Source organism: Lissotriton helveticus, chromosome 2_1 (genome assembly GCF_964261635.1).
Source record: "Lissotriton helveticus chromosome 2_1, aLisHel1.1, whole genome shotgun sequence".
Lineage (NCBI taxonomy): Eukaryota > Metazoa > Chordata > Amphibia > Caudata > Salamandridae > Lissotriton > Lissotriton helveticus.
In genome coordinates, this window is record NC_136059.1 from 1,129,958,541 (window position 1) to 1,129,983,876 (window position 25,336).

General features: G+C 50.0%; 1 protein-coding gene across 2 annotated transcripts in view; it reads left to right on the forward strand.

The window, feature by feature from the left end:
• Nucleotides 1-25,336, forward strand: part of HAUS6 (HAUS augmin like complex subunit 6) — a 393,765-nt gene that overhangs the window by 213,377 nt on the left and 155,052 nt on the right. The window lies entirely within an intron of this gene.

Below are 25,336 nucleotides of genomic sequence, written 5' to 3' on the forward strand. Positions count from 1 at the left end.
AGATTCTTGTCCCCTTCGGATATTTCTCTTTTTCCCATGACTTGTTCTCAGTGTACCCTCATCCGTGAGGAGTAGCTTGGTTCTTGTGGCACAGTTTGATACGAGGCCCTCCTCTGTGCATACCCATCACTCTTAGGGGAATGGAAATTCAAAATTGAATTTGTCTCAGCCACTGGTAAACAGTTAGGACTGCATTGGTCCTGTGCTTTTTATTTCACAGGACTCAATCTAAACCTTGCTGATGGCCTAAATGGGCCAAAACTGATCTGGCGTTTCTGGTGCAAACTGTCGTCTGCAATCGGCTCTAAGGAAGCAACATCACATCAAGGATTTATTCTCCTATGTAATGGTCCGAGTGGAAACCAAGAGTGCCTCTTTAGTTCTGCTGTTTTTTTTTTAATACTTTTTAGTTGTTTATTTTGACAGCTAACTGTGAACCATTTTCTTCTCAATGGAAAATATGTGATTGTTGTCTTGGATTAAGCAAACTGTTTTCTTTCTTCCCTATCTGGACGTGGAATCATTCCAATATTAATCCTAATGTTAAGGCAAGGAATCTGATGAGGAAGTTTCATGGACCGCCTGCAGGAAAGTGCCCCTTTTTGACATGCTCATCCCCACATTTTGCCTGGTATTTGATGTAATTTTGACTGGGGGAGAGGTGTGGCGCCGCGGCCAGGGCGACTGACGCTGGAATCTGGGGACCACGGTTCGATCCCCGGCTCCGGCGGCAGGTTAGCCCAGCACCATGTAACTCTGGGCAATAGCTCGCTTAATCTTCCCGACGGCCCCCAGCGCCTAGAGACCCTTACGGGTGATTGTGCGCTTTACAAATGTGGACTTTTGTGGACTTTACTGGAAGTGCATTTGGTTCCTGCTAACAAGGTCCCCAGTGCCAGATCTCTTTCCCAAAACTGCAATTGTACCCCAATTGGCAATAACTTTAGCACTCCCTGTAAGTTCCTAGTAAGTGGTACGTAGGGCAAGGAGGCTAAAGAGGGACTCTAAGGGCTGCACCAAATATTATGCCACCCTAAGGGACCCCTCACCAAACACATACAGAAAGCCACTGCAAGGTGCGTGTCTTGGTGAAGACAAAAGTGAAAACACAACCTGGCACACAGCTTGTGTGCCATGCCTGCAGACACATCAGCATGCAGAATAGATAAGTCACCCCTCCAGCAGGGCTTGCAGCTTAAGGCAGGGTGCACTGTACCACATGTGTGGTCATAACCGCAATTAGCAGATATGCTCCTGTGATGGTCAGTTTCATTTCTGCCAGTACAAGTGACCAGGGAAGCCATTTTTAGAACATGTGCTGGACACTTGTAAAAACGAGTTCCCCAGCTACATAATGGCTTCACTGGAAAAAAGTATTTTTGGTATCAGTAAACCCACTCTGATTCCAGTGATTGATTTATTAATACATACACCTAGAGGGCACCTTAGAGGTGTCCCCGAAAACCAACAGACTACTAGTGTGGTGATTGACTGGTTTTAGCCAGCCTGCTGCCACAGATGAGTTTCTGACCCCCAAGGGTGAGGGCCTTTGCTCTCAGGAGGTCAGAAACAAAGTCTGCTTGGTCACAGGGTGTTTAAACCCCTCCTGCAGGATGACCTGCAAATTAGCATTCCAAGGCATGGAGCTTCAAAGAGCCCACTGCCTTTGGTATGCGTATGCTCACAGGAGAGCATGCGGACTCCCCTTGACCAGAGCCTGTTTAGTGCCTGTGCAAGGCGGGAAAATTAGTAGTCACGTAGGCATGCCCTCCCACAGGCTAGTACCACCCCTAAGGTGGGCCACCTCAGTGGATACGACATTTCAGAGTCTTCCAAACTTTGTCAGGCCCGATTGAAAGTGGGTCATATAGGAGGCTTAGTGACCCAACCCAGGGGTAAGTAGTCCATTGGCTACTGCTCTAGACTTCCCCAACTACCCTAAATCTAGTATTTAGGGGAGCTCCTGGCACCAGGAAATCAGAACCTGCCGAACTGAAAGAAATCTGGTGTGAAGAGCAGAACCAGCACCTGACTTGTAGCCAACCTTGCCTGCCTGCTGACTTCGACAGTTGGGCCAAAAGATGATTTGTCCTGCAGATTCTTTGTCTCAAAAGCTTGGGAGAACTGCCAGCATTATGCACAAGCACCAGGAACTACAGTGGAACTGCTCCCCTGCACTATGTAGATACCAAGAAAGAACTGTGAGGCTCCAAGACCGTTCAAACCAGACGCCGGAAACCACCACTGCACCCGAGCTGCCAAGCCCGAGCTGAAGTGGTTTAATGGTGCCAACGGGGTCCCCAGACCATGCAGATTCAAAGACCACCTTGGGTTTCCCCACTGTGGATCTATCAATGCCGCCTGCACCCTCTGTTTGCAGGCCCCCTCAGCCGCTCGCTCCCTCAGCCGCTCGCCGTGACAAATATCAAATTCCTCAGGACACCATGGCTCCTCCGGCCCCTGGCCATGGAGAAGAGGATCAAAGGTGTCCCCTTGCACCGTGTGGCCTGATTCTCCCCCACCCCCCTCCAATCCCCCCTGTTGGTTCAGCCAGACTGGCATCCCAGTCCAAACATGAAGCCTCTTTTCACTAAGACTGATCCCCAAATGTTTTTTATTCTTTTTTAATCATTTTATTTGCAGAAGAAATCAATTAGGTGGTCATCACATACAGGGAGTACAGTTTTCACATAGTTATCATTGGAAAACACAGTTTATACAGATCTTGTCTGGTACAGCATTTCTCTGGATGGTATCAATGCAGCAGTAATGTATAATGTAATCAGCTCGTCAATGGGTGTAATTAGGGGGGTTCACATGGGTTACCACGATACTCATTCCATTTGGACCATGCAGCCACCCACTTCCGGGGGCAGCCCCGGGCCACACCCAAATGTTTTTCTAAAGTATTTTAACCTAGCTGTTTAGGACCTAGTGTTAAGTCAGACAGTGACACAGTTTAGAATTGTAATAGTATTTTAGTTAGTTAACCCCTTTAGAAAAGCTTCATTGGGATGTTTGTTACAATCTTAAAAAGGTCCCAACTACTTTAAAACCAGGTAGGAGGTTCTTCCCAAGAGCTCAACCTGGGGCCATACAGGAAATTAAATTTGGCAAACTTGAGTCTCTCTGCCAAGCATGGAACCTCCCTCACCGTTGGATCTAGACCCACTAAGGCACATCTGCAAAAGTTGCTTACAGAAAATGCTAGATCCCTGGCAGAAGGAGAAACCCCTAGTGGAGAAGGGGGATGTGGCTCCTGAAGTGGAAGATGTAGATGATGATTTCAGCAGCAGTCCCACTGATTTTTTTTTTTTTTATCTGTTTATTAGTTTTCCACCACAAACGACTTGCATATTGTTCAAAGACATCAATACATGCACTTTCAACAATACACTTACAATAATAAATCAGAATCCATGCGATAACGCAACCAGCATATTAGGTCAGGATGAATAATGTCCAAACGTTGGGTAAGAACTAAGTAGGCCCAATATTCTCTTGCTAGTATCAGAATACACAACTACATTGTAAATATGCATGTGCTGCATGGCCACATAGTAATAAGTCAAACTATCCCGCCCCCTCACATCCCACCCTCGACTCACCCACTCTCACCGGCGTGTCAGACTCTACAGCATAACATATCACAATAACCCATTGGAACAATGCTAATTAAACAGGGCTCCGTTCCTGACAGTGCACAAAAAATATGGCTATAGTAAGGGGGAAAACACACTCGCGCACATTCAAGTCTGACCATTGACTCACTCATTCACGAGACTACATTTTCTACCTGTTCGCTTGATTCCGAACCAGAGTCTGCATCAACAGTCTTAAGGTCCGTGACCAGGCCCTCCCACGCCCGCGCTGCTTCCAGTGCCCTATCATTGTGGGACCTCTGGGCCTGTTGTATGCGAACCATGCTCTCACTCCCCGCCCATGTAACTAATGCCGCTCTCCACCTGGCGAAACTGGGCCCCCCGGCTGCCTTCCAGTGGGTCATGATCTCCCTTTTGGCCAGCAGCAATCCCAGGTCCAGAAATGTACTAGTTATTTTTGTCTTGCTAGTGTGAGGGAACCAATGCAATAAGCAGGTACCTTTGTCTGTAGTAATCCGCCGCTCCGTAATATCAGACAGTAGTGCCATTACATCCTCCCAGTATGTGCCTAAGTGCGGACAATCCCATAACATGTGCAACAGGTCTGCATCCACTAACTTACAGCGGGGGCACTGTGCTGTATGCACATGGAAATACTGATTAATCTTCGCCGGGGTGATATATGCCCTGTGCAGTATGTAAAAGTGAACTAGTTGGAATCTGGCGTTTCTAGTGCTGTGTGAATTTAATTGTTGCCCCGCAGGAGCCCAAATCTCTTGCAGTTCACCATAGGTTCCCTCCTCATATAGGTCTCCTACTACCTGTAGTCCAAGCGACTCCCACTCCGCCAGTGCCGACCAGTCTCCACCATGTGGGAGAGCATGACACATACCTAAGGGTATTTCCGGGACATAAGGCCGCTGTACCCCAACTCTACGACGGTATAGTCTCCAGCAAAGCCGCAGAGTGCGTTCCTCAATGGATAATGAATTCATAAATAGTTTTTGCTGGAGTACAACAAACGACAGCACGTGTCGAGGTATGTCCGGTTAGATTTCCCGCTCAGGGCCTCTGAATTACAGCGCCACCGCTTGGGGAGTCCCTGGAATTGTGCCGCCAAGTAATACAACTCCAAATCGGGCACTGCAAATCCCCCTTCCGCTCTTGGGTGTACTAGTGTATCTAGCGCTACTCTCCGTCTCCCGTTCCCCCAGATGAAATCACCAACCATAGATCGGAGTCGCCGAAAATAAGCAGCAGAAATCCACACTGGTAAGGTTCAGAAATAATAGAGCAACCGGGGAAGCGCCACCATTTTCAAAAGGGCCACACGACCCGCCACTGAAAGTGGCAAGGTTCCCCAAAACTGCATGCTACTTTTAAGACCTCGCATCGCCCTGCCAATGTTACCATCCAGTAAGTCTTCCTGGGCATGATAGATATGCGTCCCCAGGTAGGGAAGACAGCGGGGTTCCCACTTAATGTCTTGCGCAAGAGCAGGCGAGTCGCATGCTGGATCAACCGGAAAAACACAAGTCTTAGCCCAGTTTCCTCTGAGTCTGGAAATTTCCCCGAACCTGTGAAGCAATGCACGGGCCCCTTCCAGGGCACCCCCTGCGTTCCTTAAGAACATAAAGAGATCATCTGCATAAAGGGAGATAAAGTGCATGTTACCACGGAGTCGCAGGCCCTGGTGTGCTCTCCCCAACCTGGCACGAATAGCCAATGGCTCTATGGCCAGGGCAAATAACAGCGGGGACAGCGGGCATCCCTGCCGAGTATCACAACCCACTGGATACGAGGAAGAGATGACCGCTCCGACCTTCACCCTGGCGCTCGCCGAAGAATACAATATTTCGGTCCAGCGCACATACCCCTCCCCGAGTCCAAAGGCCCTCATAATAAAAAACAAATAAGGCCACTCCAAGCTATCAAATGCGTTTTGCAATATCCACGGAGAGGATTACTGCCAGTTTTTCTTAGCCATGATCCGCACCTAGAATTCGCAGCAAGCGGTGTACATTACCCGCAGTATTGGGGGTAGGAATAAAACCGGCTTGATCAGGATGAATCAAACTCACCATATGCGGGAGGAGTAGAGTGGCCAGAATACGGCTCAAGATTTTGTAATCTGTGGCGAGCATGGATAGTGGGCGATACGCTGAGGGGTCATCGGGGGCCTTCCCTGGTTTAAGTAGAGGGATGATGACCGCCTCTCTAGCGGAGGTCGGCTAAACTCCCAGCTCCCTGACCGCGCGAAAGACCAACAGTAGTCTAGGGGCTAGAACATTGATATAGGTCGAATAAAACTCGATGGGCAAGCCGTCTATTCCCGGAGTTTTGTTACGCGCCATCTGTTTGATAGCACATCTAATTTTGGATAGCGTGATATCTTGGCCAAGGGAGTCGGCCTGTTCTGCGTCAACGCTGGGCAGTTCTTGATCTCCCAGAAATTCCCGCATATCAGTTTCACTAGCCTGCAGTCGACTATCATACAACTCCGCATAATAGTCACGGAATTGGACATTGATCCGATGCTGAGTATTTTCCATTTGCCCCGTCGAGGAGGCCAGCGCCAGAATAGGAGTACTTCTAGGTAGGGGATAGCCAGCCACGCCAGCAAAGTACCTAACTTATCCCTTTCAGCATGTGCTCGGGCCAGGTAAGCCCTATGGTCAAAACACCTCAAGCGTTCCACCACTGCAGCTACGGCCTCTTTATAGCTCAAAACCAGTGCGCGCGCCTCTAAGTTGGTTGAATGGGTTTGCTCGGCTTCCCTAAGCTTTCTCTGCTAAATCGATTTCTTGTAGCAACATCTTCTGAACTCCCACCTGTTTAGTAATACACAAGCCCCGGATCACCACTTTAAAAGCATCCCACTCAATGGCAGTCGACGCAGCTGTGCCCTCATTATCACTAAAGTACTGTTCTATTCCCGTCTCCAACTCAGCCCGGAAGGCCGGGTCCTCCAGCATCTCCGGACGCAGTGGCCGGCACGGCTGGGCGCTCCAGAGCCCAGCAAAAGCTCACCAACAGCGGGTTATGATCTGAGATGGTGCGCGATAAGTATTCACTATGAGATACCATAGTAGCGAGTCCAGCACTAAATAGGAGCGCATCAAGTCGCACGTGTAAATCGTGCAAGGCTGAGAAATAGGAATAATCTCGTTCTCCAGGGTGTTGCGCACGCCACACGTCTGAGAGTCCCCAGCTATCCTGCCACTGACGTCTGACCTTTGATAACTTATGTATTGGGGCACCATGCAATGTGGGATGTGAACGATCCATGGTCACGTCTGCTATAGAGTTAAAGTCCCCTCCTAACAGTACCGGGTTCGTGAAGTATCCGGCCAGTGTTTCAGACATTCGAGCAAAAAAAGCCGCCTGTTCCACATTAGGGGCGTATATACTGCAAAGGGTCACATCCCACCCGTGAAGGCGTCCCGCAACCACTACATACCGCCCTCCGGGTCTACCAATTGGTCAGTCAACTGGAAGGGGACTCCCGCCCGGACCCAGATCAAAACCCCTCTCGCAAAGGCCGAATAAGTAGTATAGTAAAACTGCCCTCTCCACCTATGCTGCAATGCTAATCCTTCAGTTTTAGTTAGATGCGTCGCCTGCAGGAACACTATCTGCCCGCTTCTACGTACCAGATAGGAATGAACCTTGTATCCCAGTACATTCCAAGTCCTACATTTTACATCAGGCAATGGGCCCATAGTCTAACTGTAAAAGCATCATAAAGCGCCGATCCCTCCAAGACACGCCGTTGAGTACCATTCCCAAACCAATCCTCCCAACAGCCCCAATCCCACCCCTAGCATTGGCTCAACCTGGTGTTGCGGGAGTAATCCGGGAGGGGCAGCCAGCGGGTCTCGCCCCGTCTCTGATTCTGCTTTTTTCGAGGAGTCAGCTGCTTGCTCCCCCCCCCGGTATCCCGCACAGCTCGCCCTCCGCGGCTCACCGCAGGTTGCAATTCTAGGGCTCCAGTAGCGGCCGGCAGGATCCCTCCGGGGCAGCCGCCGGTCCCTTGCCTCACCTCCGCCGAAGGGCCGCTGCAGGACGCCCGGCCGGCACCACCTCCGCAAGTCTTTTCAGTAAGGCACAGCTCGGCGCACCACCACAGCACTCGCCACTAGGCTCAGCTCCGCTGGGGGTCCACACCCACGCTCGGGGCCAGCAGATCCTCCGTCTCCCCCTGTAGTCTACGAAGCGGATCCTCCTTTCAATCGGCATCACTCTGCCGGCTTCTACTTCGCCATTGCCGCCAGCGCTGTCATTTTATGTCAGTGGCCAGGTCCGGACTCTGGGTCGTCTTCGGGACTCTAGGGCACCCAGGAGGCACCTTTCTACACCTCGCGTGTAGGGGCAGCCCTCGAAATCCAACCACTCAGCCAGGAGGAGGTCTGGGCGGCCTGAGCAGCCCCCAAAACAGGATAAATCGCGGGGTCGGTGTGGAGCTACAGGCTCACACCTCTTCCGCCATCGGCTCCGAAGCCACGCCCCCAGCAGCAGTCCCACTGATAGCAGTACTGGAGAACCCCAGAAGTAGACCGTGAAGCTGCAGGTTTTCAGAAACTAGCTAAGAGGATAGAATTAGGGGATAGTAAAGAAAAGAGTATAGATGGGCCCAGGACCCATCTCTGGTGGCAGTAAGATTATAACTATGGAGGAAGATGAAGATTATCCAGTATTTGGGTGTCTTTCATAGATTCACATGCCTGAATCATTCCCCGTCGTCGAGACGGGAGCCTCCGGTATATAAAAAGTAATGTCCTAAAGACATACATAGAAAAGAATAGGCCCAAAGGTCTCACCTTAGTAGCCTATCCACGTCCTTTTGTAAGAAGGACCAAACAGAGCAGGCCCCAAGGGTCCCACCTTGGTGGCCTATCTGTGTCCTTTTGTAAAAAGGACCAAATAAAGTACAACAGCCAATCAGCTACCACCTCCTTCTAGAACCTTCCTGCCAGGAGCCCAAGTCTCTCAGATTTTCTACCGCACGTTGTGCTAGGGAGTCTCCACCTGAGTTCTCCTCAGGAATTTCTCTTTTTCTTCAAAAGCAACTTTAATTATTCTCTAAAGTTATGTCTGATAGTCAGAAGAAAGGTCTTTTCCGGGCTTGTTCCTCCTGCAGCAAGAAAAGACTTCACATTGAGGATAAACATGATAAATGTTTATATTGCTTCTACCCTCACCACCAGGCAAAGGACTGCAAAATATGTCGGACCTTCTCCAACAAGACCCTCAAGGACCGAGAAGGTCGACTTCTGTTGTGGCTCAACAGGCTCAAGACCAAGACTGATGACTTGGTATCCGAAGGTGAGAGTGTGTCTGGAGTGTCGCAATTTTCCTTGAAGAGGCCAAGGGTTTCTTCCCCTAGCCCCACAGACACCCCTCCTATGAAGACTTCTAAAAAGTCCTCAGAGGGCAAGCCATATGTGTCTGGCAAGGACCTGCCTGTCCCCGGGAAGCAGCCACTGGTCCCGGCGACGATGACGACGGCGTCGATGGTGCATTCGGCACAGAAAACCGTCTCGACGTCGACGACGACAGTGTCGACGACGACGGCCTCATCGGCTTCCTCCTCGTCGACGAGGACTACGCCTTCATCGTCGGCGAGTAGACCTACGCCGTCGACCATCCCGGTCACTCCATCGACGACGAAGATCTCGTCGTCGACGACGAGACCCTCGTCGAAGGCATCGACGACGACGACACCGTCGACGAGAACAACGACGTCGACGAAGTCTACCTAGTCGACGAGGATCATCCCGTCGACGGTGGGAAAGCCGTCGACGACGAGTACACCGTCGACGGTGGGGACTTTACCGTCGACGAAAATGACGTCGAAGAAGACGTCGTCGCAACCACCGTCGACGACGACTAAATTACCGTCGACGACCATATCTACCATGGCACCGTCGCTTTCGACGTCGACAGGACCCTGGAAGGAGTCTGCACTCCTCTCCCACGCCATGGATGCCTTTCCACCACAAGTGAGCCATGTCACTGTGAAAATTACTAAACGGCCTATTACGCCGCAACGGATCTCGCCCGGTAGGATACAACAACTTCCTCCGGCCTGTCTACTACAAGGTCAGGAGTCGGACGAGGACTCCTTTACGCAGGCTACTAGTCCATCGGACCTAGTCCTGAAATGTCAAACCACAGACGAGGAGCCTGAAGAGGACGTCCTTCCACAACAACAGGACCAGCCTCCGCCCCAGACACAGGTTACTCCTATGGTGTGTCTCCCCGCATCCATTATCTCGGACCTACAATTCCTCATACAGGATTATAAGGAACGGTTCCCGGAGAAACATTCTGCGTCAGCACCTCCAGCTGCACAGACGCCAGCTCCTTCGTCTCGCCACAGACCAACTCCCCTGGTCATTGAGAAGACACAGGTTCCGATTCAGGACGCTCCCTCATCTGACGATGAGGAGAGGGAACAGGAGGAAGGTGAAGTCGATGACGACCAGTCGGACCCGGATGCAGATCAAGATTATGTGGCACATTCTCCAGCCTCTCCGGATCCGCAGACCTCGGAGTCTCCACCTGCAGACATCGGTGGATTCCACAACATCATCGAGCGGGCGGCCAAGAGGTTCCATATGTCCATGGAAACTCAGGAAACGGAATGCTTCCTTTATGACTTCAAGGAGCCCACTAGGAAGACTTCAAGATCAATCCCCATAATTGAATACATTTGGAAACAGGGCAAACAAATCATGCAAGCGCCTGCCTCTGTACAGGTGGTGGTGCCCAGGCTTGATAAGAAATACAAGGCCACCTCCACGGCACCGGCATGCCTGACAGGTCACCCCAAACCAGATTCCGTGGTGACTCAAGCGGCGCAGAAGAACTCTCGAAATCCATCCTCGCCTCTATCGACGCCACCTGATAAGGAGGGCAGGAAACTGGATGCCGTTGGCAAACGCTTTACTACCACTTCAGCCATGACGGTCAAAGTGGCTAATTCGATAGCCCTCCTGGGCCGTTACAATCGCCAACTCTGGGCGGACATTGCACCATATCTTTCAGATCTGCCGGAGGATGTCAGAGAGGAGGCACATTCACTTCTATTGGAAGGACAGACCTCTGCCTCAGAGATCATCGATTGTGCCATTGATGCCGCCATGACTGGTTTCCGGGAACTGGCAGGAGCTGCAGTCCTGAGGCGACAGGGCTGGCTCAAGGCCACCACTTTCCGCCAGGAGGTGCAAACCAGGATCTTAGATATGCCTTACGATGGCCAGCATCTCTTTGGGGAACAGATTGACGCAGCCCTTACAACCATAAAAAAGGACACGGATACTGCCAAGGCTCTGGGTACTTTACAATTCCGGACCCAGTCCTTTCGTGGCAACCGGGGAAGAGGTCAGCCTGCATACAAAGGTTCCTATCAGAATAGGTCTTCGTACACATATTCGCAGTCCAAGCCCCAGTTTCAGCAGCGACAACCTCAACAAGGCCGACAGTCTTCCTACAGCAAGTCCAATTACCGAGGAAGAGGCCAAAAACGACCTACTGGCAACAGACAATGACTTGTCTCCCTCGCTAGCCCCTCCACCACTACATTCTTTAAAACTTGGAGGGAAACTGAAATACTTCCATCGCAATTGGCAAACTATAACAACGGATCGGTGGGTACTCCAACTCATTCGATTTGGACATTCCCTAGAATTTACCTCTATCCCCCCCAACTACGCCACCGTGCCAGCGATCACACAGGCACCTACGATTGCTTCTTCAGGAAATAGCTTCCATGCTGCAGAAGGGAGCGATAGAGAGAGTTCCACGGGCCCACAATAATCAGGGTTTCTACTCTCACTTCTTCCTAATCCACCAAAAAGGAAAGAAATGGCGCCCAATCCTGGATCTCAGGGCACTCAACGTGTTCCTAAAGAAACAATCGTTTCGTATGGTGACTCTGCAAGAAATCCTTGGTCTGCTGGAAAAAGGGGACTACATGACGTCCTTAGACCTCCAGGACGCCTACTATCATATCCCTATTCTCAAAGGGCACAGGAAGTTCCTCAGGTTTGCGGTGGCAGGACAGCACTACCAATTTCGGGTCCTTCCATTTGGCCTCAAATCGGCCCCGAGGATCTTTACCAAATGCCTATCACCAGTAGCAGCATTTCTTTGTCAACAAGGCCACCAGGTATTTCCATACCTGGACGACTGGCTGGTGAAGGCACCGACGGCAGCCGCCGCAGCCTCGTCCTCCAGCGCCTTTCTGGATATTTTCCACCGCCTAGGACTGACCCTCAACACTGCCAAGTCAACTCTGGAACCCACCAAGGTCATCACATTCCTTGGAGCGACTCTGGACACGGACCGTGTCAAGGCTTTCCCCTCTCAGGAGAGAAAAATCAAGCTCATCTCCTTGGCCAAGGCAGTGGCTTCGCGGAAGACTCTTCCGGTCCGCACGTTCAAGTCTCTCCTAGGCATGATGTCCTCATGCATACTGCTCATTCCACACTGCCGCCTAAAAATGCGTCCACTCCAGGAGGCACTGACAAAGCAATGGACTCAAGCCACAGGTTCTTTCGAGGACCGCATACGAGTCACTCGACCCATTATCAATCATTTGCAATGGTGGACATCTCTCCACCATCTCTCAAAGGGTCTGCCGTTCCTGCTCCCAGCAGAGCCACACGTCATAACTACGGATGCGTCCCTGGAAGGCTGGGGAGCTGTCCTCCAGGACCTCCAGATCAACGGCAAATGGACAACACAGGAAACCAGGCTCCATATCAATCTGTTGGAGTTACGGGCGGTTTTCCTGGCTCTACAGGCATGTCTTCCGCGCATTCGTCACTCCCCAGTGCTCGTCAGGACGGACAACACCACGACGATGCACTACCTGAACAAACAGGGGGGGACGCGTTCCATCTCGCTATCTCGAGAATCGCAAAGAATCTGGAACTGGCTTCTAACACATGGCATAGTGTTGAAAGCGGAGTACGTCCCGGGCAAGGACAATGTCTTGGCGGACGCACTGAGCAGGGAGAAGTCTCCTTCCCACGAATGGGAACTGGACAGGGAGGTGCTGGACCATATCTTCCAGGAGTGGGGCACCCCGAACATAGACCTCTTTGCCAACAGAGAGAACGCCAAATGCCCAAGCTTCGCAAGCAGGCATCACCACTCAGGAACCCTCGGGAATGCATTTTCCATCGCATGGCGCAACGTCTTTGCGTACGCCTTTCCGCCATTCCCACTGATACCCAGGGTTCTCAGGAAGATGAAATCGGAACCCTGCACTCTGATCCTCATTGCTCCGTCCTGGCCGAGGCAGCACTGGTTCACGGAGCTTCATCGCCTCTCTGCCCGGCCCCCTCTTCGCCTGCAGCAGTTTCCGGCCCTGATCACGATGTCTCAAGGGCAGGTTCTCCACCCGAACCTGAGCTCTCTGAAGTTATCAGCCTGGCTCCTGAATACCGCGAATTCAGCCATCTGAACATCCCGCAGGATTGCAGAGATGTCCTTGCGAACGCTAGAGCCGTCAGCACTAACAAAACCTACTCACTAAAATGGAAGCGATTCTGTTCCTGGTGTGTGGATCAAGGCTTGCACCCCTTCCATGCCACTCCACAGCAGCTGCTACCATACCTGTTACACCTTGCGCAGTCAGGCCTTGCGCATACATCCATCAAAGTGCATCTAGCGGCGATTTCAAGGTTCACAAGAAAGGCTACAGGCCCATCTTTGTGGGCGGACAGGCTCATCAAACAATTCCTAAAAGGTCTATTCAGGTCCTTTCCACTACCACGGCCTATTCCTCCATCGTGGCACCTCAATGTGGTTCTTCATCAACTAATGAAGCATCCCTTCGAACCCATCCATAAGGCTGAGATCAAGTTCCTCTCTTGGAAAACGGCCCTCCTCCTGGCACTAACCTCTGCCAGGAGGGTCAGTGAATTGCAGGCTATATCCATCCAGGATCCTTTTCTTCAATTCAGAGAGGACAGAGTCATTCTGTGGACTAACCCTCGCTTCATTCCAAAAGTCCCTTCGGACTTCCATCTTAATGAACCAGTGGTGCTTAGATAGTTCTTTCCGAATCCTACCACGGCAGCTGAAAGAACTCTACATTCTCTAGATCTAAAGAGATGTCTTAAATTCTACATCGATAAGACACAACACTTTCGAAAGTCATCCCAGCTCTTCATTGCCTTTAGTAGACCAAGACTGGGCATGCCCCTGACAAAGCAGAGCATCTCAAGACGGATCTCTTCTGCGATCACCTTTTGTCATGACAAGGCCGGACGGCCTTTAGACTCACGAGTCAAAGCTCATTCGACTAGAGCCATGTCCACGTCTGCGGCGCTGTTCGCTGGAGTGCCGATATTGGACATCTGCAGAGCGGCGACATGGAAGTCCCCGCACACCTTCACCAGGCACTACTGCCTGGATACTGAGCTGATGAAGGATGCAGCAGTGGGCCGAGCAGTGCTTCGCCATCTATTCCAGTGAGGTGAGCCCTACTACATCCCTCCATCCTTTACGGGTATGCACATTCTCTTACTGTATTTATATGCCATTGCATTTTGTGATTTGTAGTCATGTGATATGTTTTATCCACATGTTCATACCTGATCTTCATACAGAATGTGCATAATGTATTGCTCGCTACTCTGATTCAGGCATGTGAATCTATGAAAGACACCCAAATACTGGATAAGAAATGCGTTACTTACCTGTAACTGCAGTTATCCAGTATTAGTGTCTTTCATAGATTCACATGCACCCTCCCGCCTCCCCTGGCAGGGCTCACCTTTCTCTCTAATGAGTTTACGCCTAACTAGCTTGGTGCGTACGAAAATCTGAGAGACTTGGGCTCCTGGCAGGAAGGTTCTAGAAGGAGGTGGTAGCTGATTGGCTGTTGTACTTTATTTGGTCCTTTTTACAAAAGGACACAGATAGGCCACCAAGGTGGGACCCTTGGGGCCTGCTCTGTTTGGTCCTTCCTACAAAAGGACGTGGATAGGCTACTAAGGTGAGACCTTTGGGCCTATTCTTCTCTATGTATGTCTTTAGGACATTACTTTTTATATACCGGAGGCTCCCGTCTCGACGACGGGGAATGATTCAGGCATGTGAATCTATGAAAGACACTAATACTGGATAACTGCAGTTACAGGTAAGTAACGCATTTCTTTTGACCCTTAAAATCTCCAAAGGGAAAGTCGCCAAATATGTGTAAGGTGATATTACCAAATGGTTTACAGCCTTTGAGATGGCCTGTAGAATGAGTAAACTCAGCCAGAGGTAATGGAGCGGTCTTCTCTGGGAGTTGTTCTCAGGAAAGTGTAGGTAGAAATAGGCTCCTGATTATGAATGAGACAGATGCTGAGTCTTATGACCTCATGAAGGATTACCCATATTGAGGGTTTTCGAATCACCATTGATGAATACAGTATCAGGTTCAGGGAGACCCTGAAAACACTAGTTGGTTGGTTAAAAGGTAATTTGGTGTTGGGCTTTCCAATCTTACTATGAAAGAGCATCTATTGAGTAACTGTGTAGCTGAACAATTACATCAATACCTTGTAGACCTAGGTCCACTTTCTCGTCAAGAGTTTGGGACAGAAGGCAGACCACTGGGTCAAGACCAGGGTAACTAAGACCACTCATGGTTGGGGTGACCAAACAAACCAGCATTTGCAATGCAATAGGTCTCGCATTTGCGAGAGTTTAAACTATTGGCATTGTAAATGACATTGCCTTTTATTTAGGATTTAAAAATCAACACATAAATAAAAGGAATTGTCATTTACAATGCCAATAGCTCAAACTCTCATAAATGTGAGACCTATTGCATTGCAAATGCTTGTTTGTAATCTAGTGATCAGGATGTTGTGGTTCACAGTAATACAGGTCGTCTTTAACACTAAAATTGTACTGTTAAAAGATGGACAATTCAGGTGCCTGAGATGTCCTCTACAAGGTTCCAATATTATGATTTGTTTAAGGATGAAAAACATAGTAAAACGAATTAAAAAAACAATTTACAGATAGATGTGGACACTATTTCTGGGAGAATCTGAATGGTAGTCAAAACACTCATAGCAAACAGGTGAGGGTTCAGGGACGGTGTTGTCCTCAGGAATAAATGAGGCAGTATGTCCCTAAAAACAAGATTCAAAACAACATTTCAAAGTACAGTCAATAATGAAAAATTACTCAAAGTGAGTTCAAGATCATTAATTTACAAAACCCAAGAACATTTATTTAAAATATTGAAAAAGAAAAAGCAGCAACGGACTGAATCAGTCAAAGGGCATATAATCATTTGCCAGGAGGCTCTCATAGCTTACGCAAAATACAGTATTAAGTAAAATCTGAAAAACATCCCCAAAAGTCAGCTAATCAATGGAGAATTGGACCACATCAATAGTAACTCACAAGTGTATGGCTCACACCAAAATTCGAAGATTTATACTGCCAGTCCCACTATAGAAACTGCAATGTCAGCATGGTGTGATCAAAAGCATAATTATTTTGGGAAATCACATTTTAAAACATCATATACACCTACCATCCGAACACTATCCCACTACATGAATATTGATTCGCTCCATCTGACCAAATGTCATCAACAAACTGGATACATAAACAATAGAAACAAATCATGAATGAATGAATGAAATACAGTGTGCAAGCAGGAAGGGCCTGGGAAAGTAGCAAAGGCTTTTCTTCCGGAGTTTTCTTCAAGTACAACTTGTCATTCAAAATAAACAGAGCACATTTTGCTGTGTGCAGTGTCAGTGAGAAATAAAAACATTCAATTATTATAATAAAGTCAGCAGTCATGTTAACGAGAATGTAATCAAGGCCTAGCTGAGGCCTAGTTAGCACTAGGCAATAAAATCAGTTTTTTACACCACATAACGTTTTCGTTTCAATTGCAAATGTCTTAAATTATTATATAAATATAGTGTCCATTTAAAGAAACTCTCAACATTTGGGAAACAATAGGGAAAAGCAATGTGTTCCCGAATCAATATCCCTGTTGGTCACAAACACCTTAATTATAACGTGTTTTGTAATCAAGTGAAACAGTGCACACTTAGCAGAACTGGGGGATTTTAATGTAACCTAAAACATTCCATAACAAGTCTGTGCAAACGTTTATAAAGATAGGGGGTGAAAGAAAGTTGTTGACAAAGCCACAGGATGGGCCACACTAGCTGCAATGAAATTGCATTGTAAAGAATGCATCTAGAAAAGGATTTGCGCACTGCTGTGCTAGAAAGCAACATAAATTGCTTTCCTTGGTGCACTGTAGTACTGATTTTGAAGGATTAAAGTGCTGACTCAAAGAAGAATGCTGAGGAATCTCCTGCAGGGAGCACTCTCACTGTCATGTGGCAGGAAGCAAAGTGGACTTCCTGCCTTCCACAGCTACCGGCCGTCTACTCGGACAGAGCCTCATCTGGAAATGTTAAACTGACACTTTGTGTATTTTTAATCATAGCGTTCCAAAGTCCATAGTGCGAATCTAATGCAATAGAAAGGGCTTGTTGATATAGTCTCATTCAGAAGGCAATATGTTATCTTCTCAGTTTTCTAATTAACACAGTAGGCCGCATGTCCCCACACGAAGGCTATTCCGTTCTCTCTTTAGTAAAGAATTAAATGTATATTCGCCACACAAAAGACTCCGGCATTGCTGAACGGTTTTGCTATTGATTTTAATGGACTTATGATTATTCCCCACGATAAATCAATTGTGTCTTTGGCAAACACCCCCATCTGTCAAAAAAGTATAGAACTAAGAATGTGAATGAAGCAATGTGCTGCTGCCAAACAAAAGGGCTTGTAATGTCAGATGTAACACCCAAATTCCTTACAGACCTCACAGATGTTTGTGGGTTCCAATGTCCACCCTCATGATTATTCATCTACCTTGACAGCGCAATTAACTTGGGTCTCTCAAGGATGTCTGCACATCTCCACCTTCATTAAGTGCCTTATCATTTAATGTCAGTGCAACCACACCTCACTGATTACACCTCACTGATTGTATTCGCCATCGCAGCCCAAGAGGCACAACCCTACTGCCGGTGGCACCATCCTTGATGTATTTAGCCTTAACCACCCACCAGCTTAATACACCCATTCTTCCCATCCATCACTACAACCGCTTGCTGACTGTGCCACCTTTCATTAACCACCAAACTTTTATTATTCAATGCACACGTTCTCAAGCTGCTCAATTTTCTCATACTTCCTATGCCATGTCCTGACCTGCCATCCAGTGTCGCTGACTGTGCTCCTCTAGCCGCCTGTAAGTTAACAACCTGCACCCCTTCTACTCACCTTGAGGCCAATCTCATAGGTGGTGCAGCGGCCCCGGACCACCCCACGGTCTGTGGGTTTCCCACCTCGATCTCCAGGAAGTTGTTCGGTGGGCCGTAGGCGCCGTTCAGGTTTGAGGCTTGCTCATCAGATGGCGGGTATCTGCGATGGTCTCAGCCATGGTTGTCACGGCTTATATTGCCCTCTCTCGCCGCCCCGGCGCTCCCCCGGACCAAGAGCTTCTACCTTGGCGGTCTCGACTCCTGCGGATAGCTTTACTGACAGCGACAATGCGGTCAACACCTCCTCCCACCCCACAGTCACACTGGGTCTTGGAAGAGAGCGGACGCAGAAATCCCTATCCAGAGTCCTACCACAATGGCGGGCATCTTGGAGTTTCAATAGGTCTATTTAGTTTTATAACACCGATACGTCTGAAAAGAATACATTTGAAACAATTGCCGATAAGAGTTATACCATAAATAGCTTTCATTGTTTGTTTTATAAATTTGTATTTCTTATTATTGTTAGTATTGTTATTGTTGATTTTATATAAAAACAATTGATCTAGACACAAAAGCCCAGAAAACATATGATTTATGTTTTTTGAAAGCCGACTCTGTAGAACTTTTTCTGCTTGGCCACTACGTTTAATGAAGCCTCGTAATATAACGGTGCAAATGTAGTCCTTCTTTTGTGACGCTCGGTCAGCTGATTCTTGTCCATTAAATTCTCACAATGAATCATGGGAGGAGAGTTTCTGCTGAGATGTTCGTTGAGGCCCGAGTTTGCTGTCTGTGGTGCTTAGTTTTCCGCTCTACAACTACGGCGGTTTTAGTCCTAAATGGCCCAGCGGTCCAATGATATTAAAAACATCTGTGCATAGTTGAAAATTTGAAATACGCGCCGCTATGGCAAGGAGCAGTATTTAATATATCCCACTTGTTGCACTGCAGTATTTGCTTTTCCAAAATCTTAATTTCTGACTCTTTAAAGTCTAACATCGAGGAATCTCTCATATGAGTCCTTCTGCAATGTGGCACAACGCTTTTTCCACTTAACCCGGAATCTACAAAGTGTACCTCTCAACCTTTTACAATAGGCAGATTAGCGGAAAGGATTGCAATCTTTCACATACATGCCAACGTTTTCAAAGAGGAAAGTGGGAGACTAAAAAAAAACAGCACCACCTTTCCCCTACCTCCTCCACCGCCGAGGAACGCGCAGGAATGACTGCAAAAATGCAAGAAAAAAAATAATAGCCGGAAACGCGATAATGAATCCTGCCCCTCCCGGACTGGTGACCTGACTCATGGTTGCCATGACGATATTTTAGAAAATACGCTTGAGACACCGTAAGTCACGTCACCCAGTCCTCGAGAGGCGGGATCACAGCCGGACCAGTGTGGGCTTTAGCTCCCACGTCCGCAAAACAAGGGACATGGTCGCAGCAGGTTGCAACACCAGTATTTAGCTCTTTCTATACCTCGGGTGCATTGCCCAGGTTACGTTACCTTTCGGGACGGAGCCGGTGCCCGGTAGCTGGAGGCAGGCGAGCAGCAGCAGCAGGGCCCACACCGCCCGGTCCATGCTGCCAGCACAGGAGTGAGTCAGGCACAGGTAGCGGCAAGCCTTCCCCCGTCAATGCCAGGCTGAGTGGGGCTCAAATTTCAGACATCAGCCAGACTTCGGCCCTCGGGGAGCGGTGCAGCCTGACTACATGCAAAGGGCTCTAAAAAAGTCTTCTAACACTCATCAGGAATCTCCCAATGCGCCGTTTAGGGTCGAGTTAACCCTTTGTAGTTTCCATCAGTCGGAGCTGCGCAGAGGATGGGGGTTCAGGAAACACCTTCCACTGAACCCTAAACAATTATCCGCTAGGCGCCGAGAGACGTGCCCTCGAGGCACTGCGCGCTGAGTGTAAGCTGGTCTCTTTATATGTAAGTCGCACAGACCGCACATTCCAGGCAGGGGTCGCTGCAGGTGGCCGGTGGCTTCCGTGGGCGCGGTGACCCCTGTGCACGCCTGTCCCAGCAGCGCGTGACGCACGGACGAGGACGACCCAAAAGAGACATCCAGCATGCCTGAAACTATGAGCAACATTCCTTCCACCCCGATCGCTGACCTGGCAAGAAATCTGGAACAAGTCGGGCCTGGAGCGCAGAACAGCCTTGGAAGAGATGCGGGAGGGCAGGAGCGTGACGCAGTGAGCGTACACGTTGGCGTTCCCTGCGTCTCGTGCCAGTGGCGGCGCCTGCAGTCTTCGCCCGTGTCTGAGAAGCGTGTCTTAGAAGCGCATTCACAGACCGGAGTCTGCTCGTGCACCGGTCTGTACCACTGGGGGAGGCAACGCAACGACAATAAGGCTCGCTGGCGGCAGGGCTTCGCGCTACAACGCCAGGCGAGCCCTAAAAAGGGTTACAAAGCCCAAGATCTTCCTAATAAGGTAAGTACGTTTTTGTCTAAAAATACTTTTCACTTTAAGAAATCAATGCAAACTTTTCATCAGAGTACAATGTTATCCTATGGGGAAAAAATATTGCGATTAAACAGGTAAGTACTGCATTTATAAACCCAGTCTTCGGAGTCAAGTCAGCAAGGGCCAGGGGTCAGGTGAGTACCAAAACTACTACACCACCAGCAACACGGCGGCGGCTGGGTGCAGAGGTCAAAATCTGAGTTTGTGCCAATGCTTTCCAATGAAGACGGGGGGGGGGGGTTTGGAGGCACACTGCTTGCAGGTAAGTAAATCTGTTGCAAGGGGCAAGCTTTGGGGGTTAGGTTAAGCACGTGGGAGGGCACAAAGTAGCACCAAACATACACCACCAGCTGCACAGGGGCAGCAGGGTGCAATGTCGCTGTCGGGCCAAATGCTTTTCCGTGAGGATTCGTCTTTCGGCTAAGACTGCAGGCGTGGCACCGGAGGTTGCAGGAGGGAGACCAACGACAGCAGAGGTGGATAGCTATATAGGGGGTCGTAGGGGCACTGTTGATTCAGTTCACCAAGGGCATCGGGTGCAGGCGCCTTTTGACGTTTGAATCTTCTTACCGGAGCCAGTCGCAGTCGAGGGGAGCCTCTGGATTTACACTGCAGGTGCCATTGTTGAGGCCAGGAATGGTCAGCCAAAGCTGGACACGGTCAGAATCGCTGGGAGACTTCACTCCACAGGTGAGCCACTATGACTGTGGATGTCTGGTGCAGAGCGGGCACGAGATGCAAGTCCGCCTGGATCCATAGTCCTTGAGGACATTTTCTCTGGATACGTCCGATGTCCACAGGTGAATAGTCTTCTCTCAAGGCAGCAGTGCTCCCAGGGTTTTTCAGAGGTCGCTCGCTGCAGGACAGGTCGCAGAAGCAGGAGGCAAGGACAGTAGTAGTCTTCAGTCTTCTCTGCCCAGCATCTTGATCATCCTTCACCCTCAAATTAGGACCACTTCTTGGCTGAACTGCTTTAAAGGAGAAAAGTACACCGAGGACCCTGGACCGGAGTGGTCCCTTTGATTGGCTTCATCGCGTTGTAGCTAGTCCAAGAGAATTCTAACCAGCATTTTAGCCTGTTGGCTACTAACCGCTTGCAACAATTTATTGTATCCAGCAGATTAAAATGTAAGTATGTTAATTACCTTTTGAAAATCCTTTCTCCGGTTCTTCTCTGTAGATTTTTACCGTTGTGTAATTTAAGACAAAATTAGTATTGCATTTTTATTGTCTCTTACTCCTTGTAAGAGACTCACTCCTATTGTGACTCACTCCTCTCCTCGAGCCGAGTGGTCGCTCCCAGCGTCCCCTGCTGGTTCTGGTATCGTAGCGCTGCTTTGCCTGTGCCTCTGCCGAATACAATTGCCTGCTGCCTGCCTCTTTGCCTGATTTACACTGTTTTACATTGTTTTGGTGATTGTCATTCTGTTTTGCGCGTCTAAACTGTAGCGCTCCGCTGTGCTCCCCCCTCCGCCTCCATTTTAAGTGTTGTTGTTGTCCTCGTGTGCCCGCCCCGCCTCCCAGCTGAGACGCCCTCCCACTGTCCTGAAAAAGCGCTTCTCCCCCTTAGCTCGCTGTGACTCACTCCTCTCCTCGAGCCGAGTGGTCGCTCCCAGCGTCCCCTGCTGGTTCTGGTATCGTAGCGCTGCTTTGCCTGTGCCTCTGCCGAATACAATTGCCTGCTGCCTGCCTCTTTGCCTGATTTACACTGTTTTACATTGTTTTGGTGATTGTCATTCTGTTTTGCGCGTCTAAACTGTAGCGCTCCGCTGTGCTCCCCCCTCCGCCTCCATTTTAAGTGTTGTTGTTGTCCTCGTGTGCCCGCCCCGCCTCCCAGCTGAGACGCCCTCCCACTGTCCTGAAAAAGCGCTTCTCCCCCTTAGCTCGCTGTGACTCACTCCTCTCCTCGAGCCGAGTGGTCGCTCCCAGCGTCCCCTGCTGGTTCTGGTATCGTAGCGCTGCTTTGCCTGTGCCTCTGCCGAATACAATTGCCTGCTGCCTGCCTCTTTGCCTGATTTACACTGTTTTACATTGTTTTGGTGATTGTCATTCTGTTTTGCGCGTCTAAACTGTAGCGCTCCGCTGTGCTCCCCCCTCCGCCTCCATTTTAAGTGTTGTTGTTGTCCTCGTGTGCCCGCCCCGCCTCCCAGCTGAGACGCCCTCCCACTGTCCTGAAAAAGCGCTTCTCCCCCTTAGCTCGCTGTGACTCACTCCTCTCCTCGAGCCGAGTGGTCGCTCCCAGCGTCCCCTGCTGGTTCTGGTATCGTAGCGCTGCTTTGCCTGTGCCTCTGCCGAATACAATTGCCTGCTGCCTGCCTCTTTGCCTGATTTACACTGTTTTACATTGTTTTGGTGATTGTCATTCTGTTTTGCGCGTCTAAACTGTAGCGCTCCGCTGTGCTCCCCCCTCCGCCTCCATTTTAAGTGTTGTTGTTGTCCTCGTGTGCCCGCCCCGCCTCCCAGCTGAGACGCCCTCGCCCCTCCCCCATCACCATCCATATATGACAGCTCCTCCCGCGCGCAGCGTCCACGCGCAGCGACCGCGCCCAACCCGCGCCGAAGGTGCGCCAAAGGTAAGCCCGTCTACGCCCGTCCGCGCCTGGACCGCGCCCATCGCCAGACCCCCTGCCCCTCGCGCTCCCCAGCCCTCCCGCATTACCTACGATGCCGCCACCCTCCTAGCCCTTAACCCCGGTCGCGCCCCCAACTGCGTCCAAGCCGCTCCTGGACACACCCATGGACCTTTCTCCTGCTACTCCTGCAAATTCAGCGGCACCGACAACATCTCCGCTACGATCACACCACAGACTCTCGACCCCAACCACCTACAGTGCATCCTTCTCAACACCCGATCGGTCCACAGACACGCCATTGACCTATGGAATCTACTAGACACCATCTCTCCAGACGTCGCCTTCCTAACAGAAACTTGGATGAACGCTTCCTCCGCCCCAGACATCACCATTGCCATCCCTGATGACTATAAGATCACACGCAAGGACCGCACCGACCACACAGGAGGAGGAATCGCTATCGTCCATAAGAAATCAATCCGCATCTCAACCAGCTCTGACGCCAACCTCGCCAACTCCGAACACCTCCACTTCCAGATCCACATCGACCCCAAGACCACACTCAGAGGCACCCTCCTCTACAGACCACCAGGACCCCGCGCAAAATTCAGTGAAGACATCACGGACTTCATCACCCCACACGCGCTCCCCTCCAAAGACTACATCCTTCTGGGAGACCTCAACTTTCACCTCGAAAAGATCAACGACCGCAACACCGCCACCCTCTTAGACAACCTCGCCAACCTCGGACTTAATCAACTAGTCACTTCCCCCACCCACATCGCAGGTCACACACTCGACCCCATCTTCACCTCCAGCAATCATGTCTCCTTCAGCCACACTACGGACCTCCTCTGGACTGACCACAGCTGCGTTCACTTCACCTACAACAAGCCGAAACCCACCAACCACCTCCAACCAACTCTGCAAAGAAACTGGAACAAAATCACCACGGACCAGATCTCCGCCTCGCTCCTTCTAAACGACCCAGCCCACTCCTCTAACGCTAACGAAGCCGCCGCCAACCTCACCCTATGGTTATCCAACACCGCCGACACCTTAGCACCACTGAAAAAACGTCAAAGCAAACCTGGCAGCAAAAAAGCCTCATGGTTCAACGATGATCTTAAGAAGTCCAAGAAACTCTGCCGCTCCCTTGAAAAAGCCTGGAAAAAAGACCCAACCACTAGCACCAAGGACGCCTTCAAAAACGCCACCCGCACTCACCACCAACTAATCCGTAAGGCCAAGAAAACAGCATTCAAGGATCGACTTGACAACAACGCCCACAACAGCAAGGAACTTTTCAACATCGTCAAGGAATTTTCCAATCCCTCGGCCAACTCCAACGACATCACCCCCTCCCAAGCCCTCTGCGACTCCCTAGCCTCATTCTTCCACAACAAGATTGCAGACATCCACAACAGCTTCGACAACCAACCCGGAAACCAACCCACCCTACCATTTGCTGAACATCCTCCCCCCGTGAACACCCTTAACAACTGGAACCCAATCTCCACTGAGGACACAATCCGCCTGATGAATTCCATCCACTCAGGATCCCCCACAGACCCATGCCCTCACCACATCTTCAACAAAGCAGACTTCGTCATAGCACCGCACCTCCGAGACGTCATCAACTGCTCCTTCAACTCCGCCACCTTCCCGGAAAACTGGAAACACGCTGAACTCACCGCCCTTCTGAAAAAACCCACAGCGGACCCCACCGAACTCAAAAATTACCGCCCCATCTCGCTCCTTCCATTCCCGGCCAAAGTCATCGAGAAAGCTGTCAACAACCAGCTCGCCGCCTTCATCGAAGCCAACAAATCCCTCGACTCCTCACAATCCGGCTTCCGAGCAAAACACAGCACTGAGACCGCCCTCATCGCAGCAACAGACGACATTCGAACTCTACTGGACAATGGAGACACAGTCGCCCTCATCCTCCTCGACCTCTCTGCAGCATTCGACACAGTCTGCCACAGCACCCTTCTACAGCGCCTCAGAAACATCGGAATACAAGGAAAAGCACTTGATTGGATCACCTCCTTCCTCACCGGAAGAACACAGAGAGTCCGCCTTCCACCATTCAAGTCCGAGGCCACTGAAGTCATCTGTGGCGTACCACAAGGATCCTCACTCAGTCCCACCCTCTTCAACGTATACATGAGCCCCCTCGCGGCCATCGCACACCAACACAACCTCATCATCTCCTACGCGGATGACACCCAACTGATCCTATCACTCACCAAAGACCCCAACACCGCCAAAACTAACCTACACGAAGGAATGAAAGAAGTTGCCGAATGGATGAAACAAAGCCGTCTGAAACTTAACTCAGACAAAACAGAAGTCCTCAT